A 19,579-nucleotide genomic window follows, 5' to 3' on the forward strand; every position below is an offset into this window, starting at 1 on the left:
GTGCCAGAGCGCAGAAGGACCAGCTCCAAGTGGAAGAGACACTGGGGAACGAGGTGGCTGGGTGGGGGGCGGAGGGACGAAGGCTTGGTGCAGGGCAGGGCTGCGTGGGAGCAGAGGATTCTGCAAGCTGCCCTGCCCGCATCACAAGCATCCTGAGAACAAGTGCAAGCAGAGAGATCCGGCCCTTCAAGAACCACCTACCCAGCCGCCCCCTCAAAGATATTACCCAATGCCAAGTAAAAGCCAAATAGCAAACAATTCGGGCCCCCGGATGATGAGCACTATCTCTGGAGCATAATGCTGGCCACCTCTGACAGTTACCTTCCTCTAGCTGCAGAGAGAAACCAGGGAACTGTTTGTATTGTCTGCGGTGCTCCAAGTACAATGCTGGGAGGTGTGATCACACTTCCTTTACTGGTTGCTAAGCATATTGTTACTAGGCAACAGGACCGAGATGATGCACAAGGCTGAAGTTCTAGGAGGTGTGCACGTCGGAGTGTGCGTGCTGGGGAAGGGTTGGGAAGTGGGGTGGTAAGAAGAGCGGGCAGGCTTTAGCACTCTGCGTACACACATGATTACATGACTGGGTGATCCCACAACACATACAGCCAGAAGAATGAGAAGGCACACTCCATTTATGCATGGTGTGTCAAAATGCATCCTACTGTCATGTGTAACTAATTAGAACAAACTTAAAAATTCTAAAAATTAAATAAAAAGATTTATACTTTGAAAAAACAAAAAAGAAATGTAGGCTCTGTTGATTTTGCTTTTACTGAGGGGTCTTAGCAAGTGCTGTTTAGGGTGTCCTGTTTTGCAGAGGGAACATGGTGGAGATCACAGGACTTCTGAATGATCAGGGTCAAATGAAGAACCATCTGAGTATTCGCAGCATAGGAGGGCCAGGTTCAGCTAAACACTGTTCCCCAAGGGCACTACCTTCCAACAGGTAAGTTTCAGGAATCAGGTTTCACTGGTTTTCAACTTCTGGGATCTTTCAATTTTTTTTTTTTTTTAATGTGCTATTCAGTTCTCATTTTATCTAGATCATTTTATCTCAATTGGAAAGAAAAGCATCTTTAGTTTGTGAAGCTTCACGCCCTTGCGATGATGTGATGCTCTAGAAGTAAGCAGAATGGGCCACATCAGGAGAAATGGTCTCTCCATCTCTCCGGGCATCTAAGCAGACTAGACGATGCTCAGCATCAGAGATGACCGGAAGAGCGTCCCTGCAAGAGAAGCGGGGAGCAGAGACAAAAGCATGGAGACAAAAATATAGGGTGCGCTCTGAAAAGATGAGGTCAGGTCAGCATAACTAGATGAAAGGCAGCAGAATGCTCTGGACTGAATTATGACCCACAAAATTCATATGTTCAAGTCCCAGTACCTCCGCATGTGACGTGGGTGAAGAGGTGACTGGGATAAGATGAGTTCATATGGGTGGTCCTTTCTCCAATCTGATGGTGTCTTTATAAGAAGAGGACATTAGGACACAGCCACACACACAGAGGAAGACCATGGAAAGATCCAAGGAGAAGACAACCATCTGCAAGACAAGAAGAGTGGCCTTCTAGGGAAGCAGACCTGCTGATGACTTGACCTTGAATTTCCAACCTCCAGGACTGGGAGAAAATAAAGATCTGCTGTTAAAACCATCGGTCTGGCGTTTTGTTTTGGCAGCCCAAGTTGACTCACACCAGAATGAGGAGGAGCGAGGCTGGTAGAAGGGGCCAGAGGCGAACTGCAGAGGAGCCGTGGGGTCGTAAAATTCAGGCTGAGGAATTCAAACACGAAGGGATTTGTAGATGCATTTCACTTACTAAACTCAATTAAAAAAAAAAAAAAAAGTATTGCAAAACACAAAGTTCACTTAGAGAGGGGAAGATAGGAGCCCGCGATGGCAGGAGGCTGCAAACCACCAGCAGAGAAGTTCTGCTTTCTGTGGTGGCATGTCTACTGCTGGCCATGACTTTTCAAGATGGTAACAAAATCACTTGTCCAGAACTGGAGGGCCACAGAGGCAGGGCATGTGGACCACCACCTGAAGCAAGGAAATGGAAGCGACTTTCTATGTCAAGCCCAGATCAGAGAACAAGTGGGTGGTGGTCCCCCATCTTTGAGGGCTGTCCTAAGGAACAGCCACTGTCCTGGGCTGTTGCCCAGCTCAGTTCTAACACCAGAGCATGTGAGATTTCAGCTAGGTGAGAGGAGCAACCTTGTAGCAGTAGGAAGCATCCAATGATGGAATGCAAGGTTGGGACAAAACCTTCTAACAGGTGCTGGAGGAAGATAAATCCTCTCCCTGACTTTGAGCAGTGAACTTGGGTTTGTTGGGGGCATTTCCAGTCCTTCGTGATGCTTCGTGAGGTGATGCTCCCTTTCTCTGGGATGAGGGGGGACTCTATGTTACTTTCTCCTAGGGCAGCATGGAGCAGAAAACAAAGAATTCTTGGAGAATAAACCCAAGAACCTCCGCAGCCTCATGGGCTCTTTCCCATCTGCAAATGGAACACGGGAGCCACAGTGGAGAAGTACCTCCAACACCCACCAAGGTCCCGAGCGCCTGGACGTGTAGCTGAATCAGGTCCTGCACACCTTCATTACGGGCTGAGTAGAGTTTTAAAAGAAACCTGGAGAACTGACTAAATGCCAAATACTGCCCAGGCCACTAGACAGGGCTCTCTCACAGGCTGAAGGAGGAGGGTGCCCGCTATGGCCCATGAAAAGTCAGTGTGGCCACTAAATCTGAGCTGGGCAAGAGCAGGGCCAGGCAGCCTAACAGAGGTGGCGAGGCAGAAAGCTGGGCAGGACTTCAAGGAATGAAAATGAAGAAAGAGGAAGCAAGAGGGGATAAGGAAGACTTGAGTGGAAGAGGTAGCTCTTCCGGCTGAGGAATGAGAGGTGAAAACCTTCCGGGACCAGGGGCTCTTGCCAGGCTCAGCCACTTTGTAGCCAGTGGAGTGCGCACCTCCTGCTTCCCGGAGCTGCTGGCTGCGGCCCACGGCCCTCACTGTGGCTCCTGGGTTTTGGGCAGCTGTTGTGTCTACAGCTCCGGCTTACGTGTTTCCTTGACTCGCCTCCCATGAATGTGTCAGGCCACTGTGGGTTTCATTGCTGTCCAGGCCTGAACTCGCCTGCAGGTAATAGGATGGGTTTGCCTCTCATCCATCTCCTTACAACCAGAAAGCCAGTGCTGCAGTTCTTTACCAATAAGTTACCCAGTCCCACGGTCAGAATGTCAGGTCTACGTTTGGGGACAGCAACCCTTCCCCTCACAAACGGCAGAAGCCATTGGCACCCCGCTTTGGCTCACTTTGCCTTTTCAGGGGTCTAGGGTGTCAGTTCCAAGACAGTCTGTTCTCCAGGCCACTGAGCCCTCCAGCCCAGTGACGGGCAGCTCCTCGCCTCTGCCTCACCACTTCCCTCTCGAACTCACCCAGATGTCTACATGGCTTCTCTGCCTCGAGGACACAGCCTCTTTATTTAAACACTTGGAAGAGAGGAGGAGGAGATGGAAACAAAAGTCCTTCTAGGAAGAAAACTTTGTGTAGAAATTTGCCCCATTGAGTCACTGCAGCTAGAAGATGAGGCTCAGGGAGCCTAGGTGGGGTGCAATTAGCTCACTGCTCTCTAAAAGGAGAGGGAAGGCAGGAGAGAGCAGAGAAGTGGGGATGCACATGCGCTGACATAACACTCTCCCTCTTCTCCAGTGCAGTCCAAAGATCATCAGTGTCTGTGTTGTCTGGACTCCTTGGGTCACTGGTGAAAGGGCCGAGTTCTGTGCCTTGGAGTGATTTGGCTAAACCAGAAGTAATGGCACAGGGATGGAGAGCACAGGAAGTGCAGCTAGAACCAGCAGACATCGCGGTGAGCCCTGCGGCTGACCAGGCCGTGGAGCTGGGGTCTGCACCAAGTGTGTTCAGTTAGGCGAGGGGTACGCCCTCTGACCTTTCACTTACCCACATTTCTGTCCTCTAGTACAGTGGCCACGAATACACAGAATAGCTAATGGACTGAACCTATTCCATGTCATGCATTATGGATGCAAATATCTCCTTTTAACCTTTGTAATACTGCAGTGAGGAAAACACCATGACCATGAGCATTTGGCAGATAGGAAGGCTGAACTGGGAGGGGTTGAGAAGTGCTTAGGGTCACATGGTTGGGAGCAGAGGTGCCACGCATTGAGCTTGAGTCCTTGTCCCAGCCCTATGACCTGCCTCACTGATAGACTGGAGAATTGCTTAAATGCAAACCAATGTCCCCTCACCCCAAACTGGGAGACTCATTGATCTATATTTTAAAAAGCAAAAATATCAGCTCCAACTTTGTGCTAGGGCAGGGAGGCCTGGGGGAACATAGCAGAGAGGGCACGCAAATAATCGAGGGGACATGCATCCCAATTTCCTGAAAAGTGAAAGACAGGATCAGGAACCAAGACTCAGAGCCCTTTCTCCAATCCAAGGGCATTTTCCTCTAGACACTTACTCTGAGGAATTTTTTTTTTTTTTTAAAGCAAAAGACCAGAATTCAGGGGATAATGGTAATGGCTAATGAATTAGGTACAAGTTGAAGAGCAGTTTCCAAGAGCACCTCTGCGGAGAAGCTGAACTGAAACCAGTTCAAGGACATCATGGGAATTGAGTTCTCTCCAAGGCGACGCTGTCATTTTGTTAGACTGATGTCCCAGAGCTGCACTGGAACCTTTCAGGCTTCTGGGACTCGTGTGGGGTCCCCAGGTCAGGCGATACCATGATTGGGGGGGCGCACGGTGACTTTGTTTGAGAGGAATGAGGGAAAAGACCTGAAGTAGAGTTGGCGCCGAGGAACGGTGTTTAGAAGTCATGTGAGTGTCGAAGGGATGCAGGGGAAGGCTTGGCTATGTTGCCGGAGAGATCTGGAAGGAAAAGGTCTGGGATAAGTACAGGAACGAGGGCGGGGGGAGTCAAAAATTAGAAAAAGAAGGATCAATCACAAGATGAAATTCCTGAGGCTGGCTGGGATGCCAAAGACAGCACAGTTTCTTGCCTGAGGAAAACATTCCTAATACAACTCTGGGGGTGGCTGTTCCCTGAGTAAGGAGGTTAGTAATTGCATGATTTTCAGGGCCGAGGAGCCCCCCACCCCTGGCTCTGGTCCACATCAGATCGTGGTTGGTTCTGCAATGGCCTCCCCTTCCCCGTGGCCGCCAAGGCCTCCGTAGGTACCACTCCAGAAGGCGGCCAGCAAGGGCAGGTGCAAACAGGTTTGGGTTTGCTTTCACCCATCTCTGTGGTTCAGCAGACCCTCATGAAACCCAGTGGGTCCACTACTACCCACTGAGGGGCACAGGCCCCTGGACTCTGTCCTCAGAATTCCTCCTCTAACTGGGAAAGTCATATATATAACGAAGGGCACAGTAAGGCAGAAGGAAAGTCCCAAGGGAGCAGGGAGAGACCTGTGGAGACACTCCGCGGGAAGAGAGGAGCCCATTCAGGGGGACGGCGGGGATGCAGGAGCGGTGTCCCGACTGAGACTGCACCGCGGACAAAGGCAATCCAGGGAAGCCAACCTGGTGGCCAGGGCACCGTGGGCAGACAGATGGCAGAGCTCAGCATCAGAACCATTTTTGGAGCTCTAGGAGCAAAGCTGAGTAAAACCAAACAGGGGAAATGGCCGTGTGGGTCCTACGCAGGCATGTGCAGGAGCATCCAAGAGCGCCCAGGGCGAGGGCCTCAGGAACAGAAGTGGAAAGGCACTTGAAGTGCTGTCTTGCGGGGCCTGTATCAGGGGGTTTTCAAAGTGTAATGCCCAGGCCACCTGCCGCCCTGTCAGGAGGGAGATTCTCAGGCCCAGCCTGACGTGCTCTCAGGAGCCCTGGAGCTGGAGTTGTGGATTTGGGTTTGAAAGCTCCTCCAGGTGATTCTGATACCTTGAAAAAGCATGACCCCCAGGCTACGCTGGAGGATCTGTGGCACCACATGGTCAGTAAAGCGGCCATTGTTGCCACCTGCTCCCTCTCAGGACATTCTCCCCCTGAATGGCCACATCCCAGGACCAAGGACTCCTCGGTGTCCACAGCTCCCTCAGCAGCTTGTCTTAATCTGAATCCCTCTGATGCCCTTTGGTCCCACAGAGACCAGACCAGAGACCATCTCCAAATCTGTATTTTTCCTCAGGTGTTTTCCCTAACACCTCCCCAGATCCGAACCAATGTGTGAGCTGCGAATCGCCACACTTACTGGATCAGGACCGGGAGGCAAAGGGCGCAGAACAAGGCCCCTGCCTTCCACCACTCCATTTAGCAGGCGTGTACTTGTGAAAAATAATTTTATCTCAAGAAAATAAGTGCCAGGCACAACTGGATGCAGCAGCCAAGTGCTCCGGGAGGGGTGCGGGGTGGGGGCGGGATGCAAGCTTCTGTCCTTGCCCAAGCCCTCAGCCTCCCCCAGAGCCGTGTCCTGGACATCCTCTTTGCTTCGGCATTCCTGTGCGATTGGCCGTTCCAACTCTTGGGCAAAACTATGTGCCTGGCCGCCCCCTTGCTTTCCAGGTCGGTGTCCTCTCTGTGGGTTCCCCTCCTGTGGAGAAGCACGTCTCACCTCCTGCCTCCCGTGGAGCCACGTTGGTTCTTGCCCACCTGGCCATGCCCACTGCAAACAGAAGTCAGGGGAAGAAAGCAGCCTCTCTGGCAGCATGCAGCAGGCACTGTGGACCTGACTATGCCCCGCAGGGCTTGCACCTCCATGGCTTGCACTGGCCTGGCCTGCCTGCTGCCTTTGGCCACACCCAGAATGCCTGCTTGCAGATCTCCCACCCAGAGCTTCTCTGCTGGGCACAAGAGCTCTTCTGGCCTGGGGCCAGAGTCCTCCTCTCCAAAACAAAACGCTGGCTCTCTCCTCTGCCTGAAAATCCTATAGCTACACATCCGGTTCCTATGCACCCCATAGCTCCCTGATGCTTGAGAATAATGTCCAAGGGCAAGCTCCCACGATGGAAGGCCTGTCTGCATCCCGCCAGTATTATTCCCACCAGGATCCTGCAGGAGCAGGCCACCTGAGCTGTCCGCAGCTTCCCCAGTCGGCCTGCGGGCTTTCATTCTAGAAAGCTCCTCATCACCTTCTTCTGCCTGGTTCACTTCTATCTGTTCCTCACAACCTTTCCCAGCGCCACCTTGTCTGTGGTGCCTTTGAGCCTTGCCTTGGAGACCTGGCAGCTCCGGCCCGGTGGCTGCGTGGCGTCTGCAGCCCTCTCCGGCAGCAGTTTTCATGTGACTGCATGGCTCTTTCACCTCGAGGGCGGTGTCCTGCCCCCCTCCGCACCCCTGTGCTTAGCTCAGCTCCTGACCCAGAGTAAATACAGTCGCCCTCAGTATCCACAGGACACTGGTTCCAAGACCCCACCACAGATAACAACCCCACGGATGCACAAGTCCCTTGCCTTACAGAAAATGGCGCAGTCCTTCCATATTTGCACACCTACACACATCCTCCTGTACATTTACATAATCTGCATATTACTTATAATACCCAATAACAATGTCTGTGCTATGCAAATAGTCGTTACACTGCATTGTTAAAAGACTAACAATAAGGAAACCAAGACCGCACGCCTTCTGTTAGGATGTGACCATCGTAGGGCCGGTTACATCCACCATTGGATGAACTGGTAGATGCGGAACCCACAAAAACAGGGCTGACTGGAACGTGGCGGTCTTCAGACTCACTGCTTCAAAGCCACCAACTCCACACTCTTGATAAAAGAAGCATGACTTTGGGAGAAAATAAGGACTTCTTCCTTGCAGATGTTCAAAACCAAGGGAAACATTCACCTAGAGGACAGGCAGACACTCCTGACACAGTATGGAAGGAAGGACTAGCTGTCACTGCCACTGGAGCACACTGAGTTTGGTCTAGAAAAGGACTCAAGTTCTACGGAAAAGATCTGGATGCTCATCTGATCCAGGCAGCTCTGAAGCCCTAGTTCCAAACCCCTGCACCACCACTGGAACAGGAAGGAGTCTCTGCACCCTCTGTATACTGCTCTGCACAGTTGCTCCCCCACTGCACTCCCTGCATGCCCTCCAGAGCCAACTCACAGGAATCTGCCCATCAAGCTGCTGCTGTGAAGTTTCTCCAAAGAGCAATACTCTCCGCCCTTCTTGCCTCTCAGGGTCTGAGCCTTTAAAAATCAGGCCTTGAGAGTGGGCCCATGTCTGACACTTCTTCATGTCTGGCCACAGCTTCCTTTCTTATCTTCTTGCCTGATATTCTTCCTCTTTCCTTTGCTCACTCTCACCCCAGACTCCAAGTTCCCTTTGCTAGCTTGCATATGTTTCCTTAGGGGAGGACCAAAGGGGAAGAACAGAGAGGGGAATCTCTCTCCATGGAAGCTGGTGGTGAATCATGGTGAGTATAGTCACTGAGGTGACCAGACTGTCCCACACGGAGGCGGGAGAAGGAAAAAGGACTGGAAAAAAAGCAGGAACTCAGAAGTCCTCACACTGATGGGAAGGGTGTGGTAGACCTGAAGGAGGCAAAACCCAACGTGCTTGAGTTGAATCACATACTAATGGTCCTCTCCAGCGACAGAGAATCTGGAGTCACATCACTTGATCAACAAGTTTTGACCACATCCAGAAACTGGGAAGCCTCAGGTTCCCCCACTTTAAAGGAATATGGTCAAGATATATGAGAGAACAGAAAATGCAGTGTCTTACTTCTAACCTGCAACCACAAACCTGTTTTTAAGATTTTTATATACAGTTCTAAGAAATGTATGTTAAAGACTAAAGCCAGTTTTCTAAGGGGGAATTAGAAAACCTTGAGTAAAGAGGGAAAGACTGGTGTGGCTGTTCAGTCATTCATTGGTCTGCTTGTCCATTCATCCACCCATCCATCCACCCATTCTTCCATCCAACCACCCATTGTTTATAAATATCACATATGGTAAAATATAAGGTAAGCTCTCTCCTTTCCTGATTCTCTGTCAGAAAAGAGAAATTCTACAGTGATATCATTACTGATCTTTCCATATTACGGGTTGCTTTCTCAATTGCCTTATTTTAAACAAAAATAGACTAGGGAAAATATTAGCCTGAAACCACTTCAGTAGTTTTGCTAGTTTGGGGGTGCTTACAATCGTCATTTGATAGAATGTTTTTTCTTGTTTTAAACAGGCAGGGTACTATGATATTGATTCAGTAACTTTTATCAAAACCAGTGCTAAATGTTGTAAACAAACCTTTAGAAGGGCACTTTTTTTAAAAGCAATGAATTAAGTTGTTATATGGTTGACATCAAAAATAAATAACTTCTTTTGCAGGGGCACTGAGGATAAAAGTAAAAACTTTCTAAAGAATTTTAATAGACATGTCTCCAAAGAAGTCAGATCAAGTACATGAAAAGAGCCTAATATCCTTAGTGATCAGGACACACAAGTGAAAACCATAACAAGATATCACTTCTTCCCCAGTAAGATGACTAAAGTCAAAATCACAGACAAAAAAAGCATCAGCAGGAATGTAGAGAAATTGGATCCACGATGCACTGCTGTTGGAGATAGCTGATAACGAAAATGTCGTGGAGAGCAGTTAGGTAATTACTCTACATGTGAAACAGAGTTACTGCGTGACCCTTGCACATGAATGTTCACAGAGATATTATTTATAAAGGTTAAAAAGAGGAAACCACACAGGGGTTCATCAACAAATAAAAAGGTAAATAAAATGTGGCATATCCATACAATGGAATATTATTCATCAACAAAAGAGTGAGGTGCTGATAGACCATACACGCTACGTAAAAGAAATCATTCACAAAGCCCTTTACATGGAATGACCATAAAAGGTATATCTATAAAAATAGAAAGGAGATTAATGATGCCAACAACTGGAGAGACTAACTGCTAATGGGACAGAGTTTCTTTTAGGAGTGACGAAACATTTTGCAATTAGTAATGGTGATGGTTGCATTTTACATCTGAAAACCCAATGTATTGTGCATTTTTAAAGGGTGAATTTTATGGAATGTGGATTATTTTTCAAAAAGGCTGTTTTTAAAAAATAAACACCTTCTGGATTAATAAGGAACAGCCAGTTCTCCCTAGACCATGGCGATGGAGGTATGTGCAGAACCGAGAGCTGATGTAGGAGGGTCCTGGCGATGAGAGGGACGCTGGCATCAGACAGGAAAACTGCTCAAATCCATCATATCAGGGAGCACTGGGGAACGCAGTATTTTTAAGATAATGTATTTTTTTATAGTATGTGATTTAAAATGTCTATCACTAAAAGAATATGTGAAATATTATCCTAAAAGGTTTACACATTCAAATCAGTGTTTTTCTTGTTTTAAAAGCCCTCCTTACTGGGAGAACACTCGGGTACATGCTGCATACATTGAAGGACGCCTGTGTGTCCAGCACCTGGCTGCATGCTGGGCTGCAATCATGACTCTCAGAACAGCGTGGTTCTGTTCTCCACTGGGCTTCCAGCCTGGAATTACAGAGGAGCCCAAGTGTATGGCCATGAGTATGAAGGGTCTGTGATGCTGATGACATCTTGTAAGAGCCCTTCTTCATCTCTGGGGGTCACAGGCTCCTCAGAGAGTCAGATGAAAGCTGTGAACTTTCTTCCAGCAGATATACACTTGCTCAGAAGTAACAAAAATGCATCTTTCAAAGGATTCATGGATACAATCTCCCAACAGTATGTACGAACCCCCAACATGTGTACAACCCCAATAAAGGATACAATCTCCCAACAATGCCTACAGCACCCCAAACATTACATACAATCTTCCAACAATGTATACAAGCCCACTTCAACAAGGTATAGTCTCCCCATAATTAATGCCACCCCTCATAGAGGGACGACCTTATAGAGGATCCCAGGGGCCACTACGGAGTGGAGCTGGGGGCCTGGAAGGCATCTCTTCTCCCCGCTTCAACTCTGGATGGTCTAGTCTAACTTGGTTTACATACTAGGCTTTCCTCTACCATCCACTTTGAAGAAAGCTCTCGTCTTGTTAAAAAGCCCCCAACCCCCTTATCATGTGCACAAATGAGAACCCTAAGGCTCACTCAGGCTTTCTCAGGTGACCCAACCAGGAGCTTGTGGTTGGCTGGTGAGGAAGCATCCACTTACCCAGAGATCCCTGTCCCAAGTCCTCAGGAGTTTTGGGTGTGAACACAGGTGGGGGTTGAGTGTTCAGCACATGGGTGTAGGAGTCAGGTAAAGAAGGAGGGAGAGGGTCCAGAGGCCACTCTGGAGACAATGGAGGCCTCCTCTGCAGATAAGGGAGTTAATGTGCATTAAGTGTTTTCACCTCTTGGGAATGGAGGAGCCCAAGGCTCAGAGTCCAGTGACCCTGGCAAATGATACGTCTGTGCACACTGCTAGGTCAAAGTCCAGGTCACAAAAAACCTTGTTTCCCTCCTTGTAAGTCTCCCTCCTGATTTCCCAGTGCAATTTCACCCTCAGCTGGGGTGAAATCTCACTTTCCCCCACTCTCTTCCTCTCTCCTGTCATTCACCAGGGCCCAGAAGGGCTCAAAGCTGGAGGACAAGAGGGAAGAGAGAGCAGGATCCCACAGATGGGAAGACTCAGGGGCAGATCCATGACTCCTCTCTGGGTTACAGGAAGTCTCCACCTTCGGGAGGGGTTAGGAGGGCATCCTGGCCCTGGGGTGAGAACTCAGGAGGCTTGGGATGTGGTCCTCGCTGTGTGGGTGTCGCAGCTGGCTGTTGTGACACGGGGAGCAGGGAATGAGGAGGAGCCTGTGAGTGTCTGTGCAGGTGAGCCAGGCATGCGTTGCAGCAAGGGCGGGGTCACACCTCCCTGACCTGGGGAAATGGAATCTCTTAGCCTGAGAACTTGAGGACAATGGGAAGGAGAACAAAATGCAAAGTGTTTCCCTACCCTGGGGAGTTCAGCATCAGGCTGGGTTGATACTTGTGTGTGTGTGGGAGGGGGGGGGGCGGGTTTCAGAGGACGCAAAGAAGACTGGAGGCTGCAGTGGGAACTCGGGTTTTCAATGGGTGGGCCTGCAACTGAGTCCTGAAGGACTAGTATGTGGGGACAGGGGCAGGTAGGCGGGGCTGGTGTCTCAGCAGGACACGGGACTCAGCAGAGGTTTGAGGGGCACCTGTGAGCACAGTAGGCTGGCTGAGGTGAAGGGCTTCATTTGGAAAGCATGGGGACATTGGATTAGAAAGGGATATTAAGGTCAGCGTAGATTTAAGGGAGTCTGGATTGGACAAGCGGCACTGGGGAACTTTCGAGGGATGGGAAGAGAAGCCCTTAAGAACTATTTAGTAACATGAGGCAATAAGGCCTGGGCTTGAGTAGGGAAGGAAGGAATGAGAGGCATGAAGGAAGAATCTGTGGGATTTAGTGATGGGCAAGATATGAGCAGAGAAAAGCGAAGGCAGAGAGGTAGGGGAGAGACAGCCATGGTTTCCAACCTGAGCCTGTGGGGGAATAACCACTGCAGAGAGAGGGAAATTCCAGGAAGATGAGTCTGATCTCCAAGCGGCAGTATTTAAGATGAGCTCTCAAGAGAGGCCATGGAGGGCTGGGGGAGGTGGATCTGGGAGTCGACAGCACCCAGCGCCTCAAAGGCAAGCCCATGGGAAAGGACGGAGTGTGACTGGGGAACACGGAGGAGAGAGCTCAGGAGGACTGGATAACCGCATAACCCACACCACTGGTGTTTCCACAGGCCTATGGTTTTCTAATTCACCAGAGAACCTACTCCAGCTCTGAGAAAGTAGAAGCTTCCAGGTGATGCACAGACGCCATCCAGACCCCGCGATCGACGGAACCACACCATGTGTTCAGACTCTGGGCTGTTACAGCCCAGCTATTACAAAGTCTCTTAGCAAGCGCAAGCTCTCGGCTCTCGGTCCACTTTACGCCGCGCCCTGCATGGGATAGTGGCCCCTCCACCCAAGTCCGTCGCCAGCAGCTCTCCATCATCCCAATAAAGCCCCACAGCCTTCCACACTCTTCCGCCTCCAGGCCCAGGCTTCCTCACTTCCACCCTTACTTCTGTTGCCATTTGCCACCTGGGCTCCACCCCGGATGAGTCACTGAGACCAGCCTTTCCTCCTCTCTGCTGTTATTTACACTCTTCTTTGACCACTTCACCCTCCCAAGTGCCCACAGCCAAATCCTACCTGTTCTTTCAGAGCTTTTCCAAATACCACCCCCTCCATGGAGCTCTGTCACGTTTCTTAACTAGAAAGAGTCTCCCTGTCCTCAAATCTCATAGCCTCTTTAATAGTACGTAAGTGCCTATTTTTGCCAGCTATTCCCCTTCATGTGTCACCCCCCCTGCCAGGCTGAAAACCCTCCAGGGCAGACAGATTCCTTCAAATTTGGATGAAAAGATGGAACCCTGAGAGTGCAGGGGAGACACTCAGCCAAGGCCTGGAGGGAGTTTGCAGGAGGAAAGGAGGTTCAGGCAGTTCCACGGCCTGGCAAACCTCAGTCAGGACTCAGGCCCACACATCATTCTGTCCCCAAACTCTTCTACTTCCCCGGAACAACTCCCATGATGTGTTTTGGAGCATCGTCACACAAGAAGTGTATTTCTCTCAAGGACCCCATAAGAGAGGTGGGACAAAGTCTTCATTTTCAAACACATAAGGGAGGCTTAGAAGAGTAGAGACACTCAGGGTCACACAGCTAGCAGGCAGAAGAATCCAGCACCCTGGCTGTGGGGAGGGACCCTCGTCTGCTTCCCAGGGTAGCCCCTCCTGGGCTGTAGCTGTGCTGCATGGAACCTGGGGCTCAGGAATTGGACTAGTGGTGAGTCCCTTACAAAGGCCTCAACTGACAGCTCTGTCCATCAGTGTCAACCGCCTGTGCCACAGCAAGGGAATGGACTGGCTGCTGTTGAGAGTGTCTGCAGGTGCTGCAGAATCAGCTCTCTTGGAACCTGTAAGGAGCAGGCACTTGGGGTGGAGGGTGGTGAGGCCCAATGGAAAGATTCTAGAGCAACATGCTCCTGCAGAACAAAGAGAACCTTGGGGTGCCTGAGGAAGGGGTCAGGAGAACAAAGCACACTAACTTAGAAACCAGGACAAGCCGTGCTGCTACCTCTGGGGGCCAGGACTGCAGCCTGGACCTTTCCCACACAGCTGGAAAACCCCTGATCAAAATCCAAACTGAGGGTGGAATTCCCAGAGGGGCTGAGAGAGCCTCCTGAACTCTGGGCACCAGAGGGGCTGCCCTGGCTTGGGGAAGTCTCAGAGCGTCAGGTGGAAGAGCTTCCGCAGAGAAAGAGCGTGGAAACGGGGGCTGCCAGCATGGGTGGAGAAACTGACCCACTGTGGAGGGAGACCACCCCATGAGCCGGAATGAAGCCTATCCCAAGGGCTGGACCCTGGACCAGACAGATTCCTTTGAGCTACCATCTTTAGTGAGTGACTTTTTGCCAAATTCTGGGGGTGGGGGTTCACAGCATCAAAGGGAAGAGACAACTGGAGAGGGGAAAATGTAAGTGACTGTAGCCACGATGTAAAGGGGAGCCCTTCTCCTTCCAAGGGCATTGGTGGCTGGGGATCTCGGTTCTAATCCCATTGACTGGCTGTCTTCTGAGAGCCACAGGGCCCTCAGCATGGGGAAAAGGGAAGAGCTGGACAAGACCCGAAACCTAGAGCAGTGCCCAGCCCTGCAGCCCCCCTGGAGAGTCTCTCAAAAATACAACCCTGCAGTTTTCTTAATCTGCCCGTTGCATCTAGGTAGAAAGCGCATCAGAATATGCAGCCTGGAGTCTGCGCTCTTAATCAAACTGTCATCGTGAGTAATAATTATACCTTGGGAAACAGCAGAGTGACTCAAAAAGCTGTCCCCTCCCCCACCCCACCCCCTCACACAGCTCAGAGCTTTGCACGCAGTATGAAGAGGCCCAGAAAGGACAGGCACCATTTTCTCCTGCCTGTCAGCTCTCTGAATACTGTCAGTGATCGTTCGGGGTCCAGGTCCTGAGGGGCATCACTGGGCAGTGTCTTTGCTGGCTAAAGAGTTAATGAGGCCTGGCTATTCCCAAGGTGCAGTGGACTGAAGGGGGTGGGCAGAGGTACACACTTGCGAATGCCTGATGCGTGCCCGTGAGGTAGCACCCAGGGGAAGCTTTTGCCTCTGAGAAGGTGGCCCATATCCTTTAAAAAGAAAAAAGAAAAAAAAAAAAAGCTCAGATACACCCATAAGTCAAAACAGAATAGCTAACACTACTGAGTGCCCATGAGTGCCCACTGTGTGCCGGTTGTTGGACGGAATGCTTCAGATGCAGCTGAGGTTATTAACTTGTAAATAAAGCCCTCTGGATGTTAAAATGTTGAAATAAATAGTGTGTACTCATTGGTATATGTCACAGCCCTCTGAAGGGCTGCCTCTTCCACTCCCAAGTCCCCCGATCTGGTATTATTGGGGTGATCCTGAAACAGCGGGCACTGTCCCATTCTGCTTAGGGTATGGTAGTGTCGTGTGTATGGTCTGTGCTCCAGTGTACACTACCTCACCCTGCCCCCTTGCCAAAGCCCCATTACCATCCCATCTTACAGAGGAGGACACTTACAGCTAAATGACCTGCCCGAGGTCATACAGAGTCCCGGGGCTGGGCTGAGAACCCAGGCGTGCTGATTCCTAGCCTGGGCTATGGACCACTGGCCTGCTTGGGAGGGAAGCACGTGTGAGGGTCATGGAGACTGCCCCTGCTCTTGCTCCTGTGCCCTGCACCTGGCCTAAACTCTATAAGAAACAGTCACAAAGCCAAACTGCTTCATACCCTTAGACAACTGCCTTCTGCTCCTGTGCCTGTCTGCTCTCATCATCTCTGTGTAACCACCTTGGAGCCCAATCACTTGGGAGGCCTGGCCCACATGGGGAGAACTAGAATCTGAGAGACCCCCCACACGGGTCCACTGGGGGACCGCTGTGTCCCCTTCCCTAGCCTTGTCAGCAGCTTTACTTGTCCTAGTAGTATTTAGGCACATGGAAGTACATCATCACCAGGCAGAGCTAAGTGCCAGAGATGTAGATTTTCCCAGGGTCTCTGAACCATGGGACAGAGACATAAGCTTCAGGGGAAGGGTTGGGCTGACACAGGCAGAAGTCTCTGCCAGGAGAGTCGCACCCAAGAGCATATTCCCCAAGGACCTCTGGGGTGAAGAGATCCTAAGTCCAGGATGAGGCAGGCCAGTCCTGAGTAGAGGAGGAACAGTACCTTTGGAAGTCCTGTGTGATAGGACTCCCCACGCTCACCACATGCCTAATGCCACGTCCCTTGAAAACTTGCAAGGGTTCTAGGGCCACATTCAATGACTGCTAGCGGAAAACCAGTGACACATATTTTCTTCAGCAGCACTTATGCATTGACCATGCAAGGATGAGTGACACCTTATTTGAATGTTTCCCAGTGGAGCATCTCTAACTGTCTCATGGCACAGAGTCTCTGAACACTGCCTGGCAAAGCTGCCCGAAAGGACTAGGGACAAACATACTTATTGCTAGGCAAGGGGATGGAGAGATCTGCCCCTGCAAAGAGGGAACCTTTATAATCTAGCTGTTCCCACGAGGTAAACACACTTTCCATTTCCTCCTTCTCTTAACAAACTCTTAAGTCCCTCCAGGTTCCCTTTTGCAGGCCCCTAATTTGTCCTCACAAATGATCTTATTAAAGTCAAAACATGGTTCACAAGGCACCCTTCCTGCGTCCATCCCCGAGTTCTACTTTTCTAATGCGGAGCTCATTATAAAACTACGAATGACGAAAGCCTAATTGTATGGAGCGCTTTTCACCATCAGGCATTGTTCAGTGTCTGATGTGGCTTCTCCTTTAATTCATTCACAGTTCCCTTCAGCTAACTGGGCTCTGAGCCATTCCCACTTGGCCTACCTGCCACCCTCCAAGGACAAGGTTGGGTATCTCACTTCTTGAAACAAGCCACACGGATGGGTACAGTAGCCCTGAGAAAATAACACTAGTTCTCTCCCTGCCCCGGGACTACTCACGCCCCGGATCAGGAACAAATCCCACCACATATTCCCCCGAGACCTCTCAGCGCTGCATAGATGGCAATGGAAATAAATGAGCTCCGAGCACTTTGTGGATGCTGTTTTTGTCACCCTCTGTGAATGTGTTATAAAAATTAATATGCACCACTTTTTCCACAGTGCTCATGGGCAATTTACATATTTTATCACAGATCCTCCCCACAAACAGGGTCTGAGGCCCAGAGAAGTTAACTGGTTTACGTGAATTTGAATCCAGGCCTAGTGGGCTCTGAAGCCCAATTTCTTTCTGAGGTACTGTCCTCCTCCAGCTCTGTAGGCAAATGAGCTGACCAAGGAGTTGATCTTCCTCATCATCATCACCATCTTCATCATCATCCTAAGTCACTGAGTGATGGAACTCCCAAATGCAATCCAGGAGGATAGGTTACAAGATAAGCATGTCCCGAGACCATCTCAGGGCGGCCAGGCAGTCCCCAGCTCTGACCTCCCCAAAGAGGACCAACTTAGAATAGGGTTGCCGGATTGATACAGGACATCCAGTTGAATTTGAATGTCAAATAACAGTGAATAATGCCTGAGTATAAGTATGTCCCAAATATTTAATGGGCATACTTATACTGAAAACAAATATTCAAATATGCTTATTTGAAATTAAATTCTGAGTGTCCCATGCTTTTATTTGCTAAATCTGGCACCTCCATCCCAGAGTTGAAGGCATGCTGGGAAGTCTCATGCTGGGCTCCAGGTCCCAAGCTTTGCTCCAACAAGAGTTGCCATGGCAGCCTGAGCATGCCTTCAGAGGCTCTGAGGAGCTGTCTCAATTTACCTCTCAGCTTCCCCTGCCCCCCTGCGTGCTCTAGGCCCTCACTAACCAAGCTACTTTCAGTTCCCCCATTGTCAAGCTGCTTCTAGCCTCCTGCTGCTTTTAGCCTCTGGTATGTGCACTTCCCTGCCTGTGTGCAGTCTTCTTCCCCCTCTTCCTCTTTCCTGGCTAATTCCTACAGTTCCTTCAGGACTGGCTTAGAGCCACTTCTGCCAGGAACACTTTCTGGCCATCCCTGAATGGCTCTGTTTCCCCACTCAAGCACTGGATTGATTGCATCCTGGCCCTTCCCATGGCATCCCCTGTTCTCCCCCATTCTGTCCTGGCAAGCAGGGGACATGTCAGACTCACCTTGTCTTCCTGCACCTAGCACCAGCACCTGGTTGCAGGTGGGAAGCCAGTAAGAGAATGAATGAATGACGCAGACTGTCCTGCCAAAGTTGGTCTTCGGCATGTGACTACTTCCTTTCTCCCTTCTGTCATGAGTCACTTTTCCATTGCTACATCCTGCTCTCCCCTGTCCCTCACCCCCGCAGGTGCTTAGGTCAGCAACAGTCCTTCAGGTGAGCAGAGAACAGCTAGGACATGCAGGAAACTCCTGGCACCCCTTACCCTATCCATGCCATGGGCCTTGCCTCCTTAGGCCAGGCTAGTTGCAGGTCTACTTAAACCTCTTCTGCCTCTGGTTTCCAAGTCCTGCTGGCTAATGCCACTCCTAGGTCCAAACTTGGTTCCTTAAATGATCTCTTGGCCTGTGGGAGTGGGGGACATTCTGGTGTCATATGGTCCAGGGTTAGGGCAGGTGGCAGGGTTTGGTGGGCTTCAGAACATCACCCATATGCTCCATATTCACCCACCCAAAGCTTTGCCCACGCACAGCCTGACAGCAGGAGCAAGCCACCCAGAACTTAACCCTTGACGGGTATTTAGAAGACAGCTTCAGAAAGAACCTGCGAGGCGGTAACTTTTATCCGCACAACAAGCACACACACCAGTCAGGCTCCAGTCCCCCTTGAAGTGCCCAGCCTGCCACCACTCGGAGCTCTGGATTCAGAAAATTGGGAGGGAGAAAAGAAATACCTGGGGGAGTGGAGAGGGATGGGGTGGGGTGAAGAATGTGACCCCCAGGGGCTGCCGGAGGGCAGGGAAGGGAGCAGGGCGGGGCAAGGTCAGAGGTCCGCGGCAGGAGCTTCGGTTGGAGTCGGGAGCCGTGGGCTCGCGGCTCTCTCCTCTGACCTTTAGAGGCGCAGGCTTTCTGTGCCTTCCTGCCGGTGGCCTCAGCCTCCCCGTCTGCCTATGTCAAGAGCACAAAAAGGGTAACACCTTTTAGACTCAAAAACTCCAAAAATAGAGCCTCTGTCCCCAGCCGAAGGCCAGAGAGCTCCGGGCGTGCACGCACCGCGACTCCCACTTTCTGGGTCAGTCGCGCGTCTTCCGGGAACCCCTAGTTCCTGGTACCAGGTACCCCCAAGCCGGAACTGTCGCCCCCTCTCGCCCCTTTCACCTAGTTAAGCCTCCGAGTCTTGACCCGGCGCTGAGCCGCGAATCGCGGGAGGAAGCTTACCGAGGGCGAGGCGCGGACTCGGGCGACCGCTTCTCGGGCGTGGCCAGGTGAGTCTGGGGCTACGCAGGTTCAGGTGAGTTGGGGGCTGCGGCAGGTAGAGCGCGCGGCTCCGGAGGCTGTGGCTGAGTAAGAGGCTGACAGGTTGGTGTGTTCCCCCTCCGCCTCCTAGTCGTTAACCACACCCCTGCTG

General features: G+C 50.9%; 1 protein-coding gene across 3 annotated transcripts in view; it reads right to left on the bottom strand.

Moving 5' to 3' along the window:
* Positions 1-19,579, bottom strand: part of PTK2B (protein tyrosine kinase 2 beta) — a 115,451-nt gene extending 95,872 nt beyond the window's left edge. For 2 of the 3 annotated variants that reach the window (XM_079141278.1, XM_079141274.1), the window contains exon 1: positions 19,390-19,579. The gene's annotated coding sequence lies outside the window, so the exon portion shown is untranslated. Of the gene's footprint in view, positions 1-19,061; positions 19,084-19,389 lie in introns of those variants that run through there. The other variant, XM_079141276.1, reaches the window with a different exon arrangement.

The sequence above is a fragment of the Sciurus vulgaris genome (assembly GCF_902686455.1).
Source record: "Sciurus vulgaris genome assembly, chromosome: 5".
Lineage (NCBI taxonomy): Eukaryota > Metazoa > Chordata > Mammalia > Rodentia > Sciuridae > Sciurus > Sciurus vulgaris.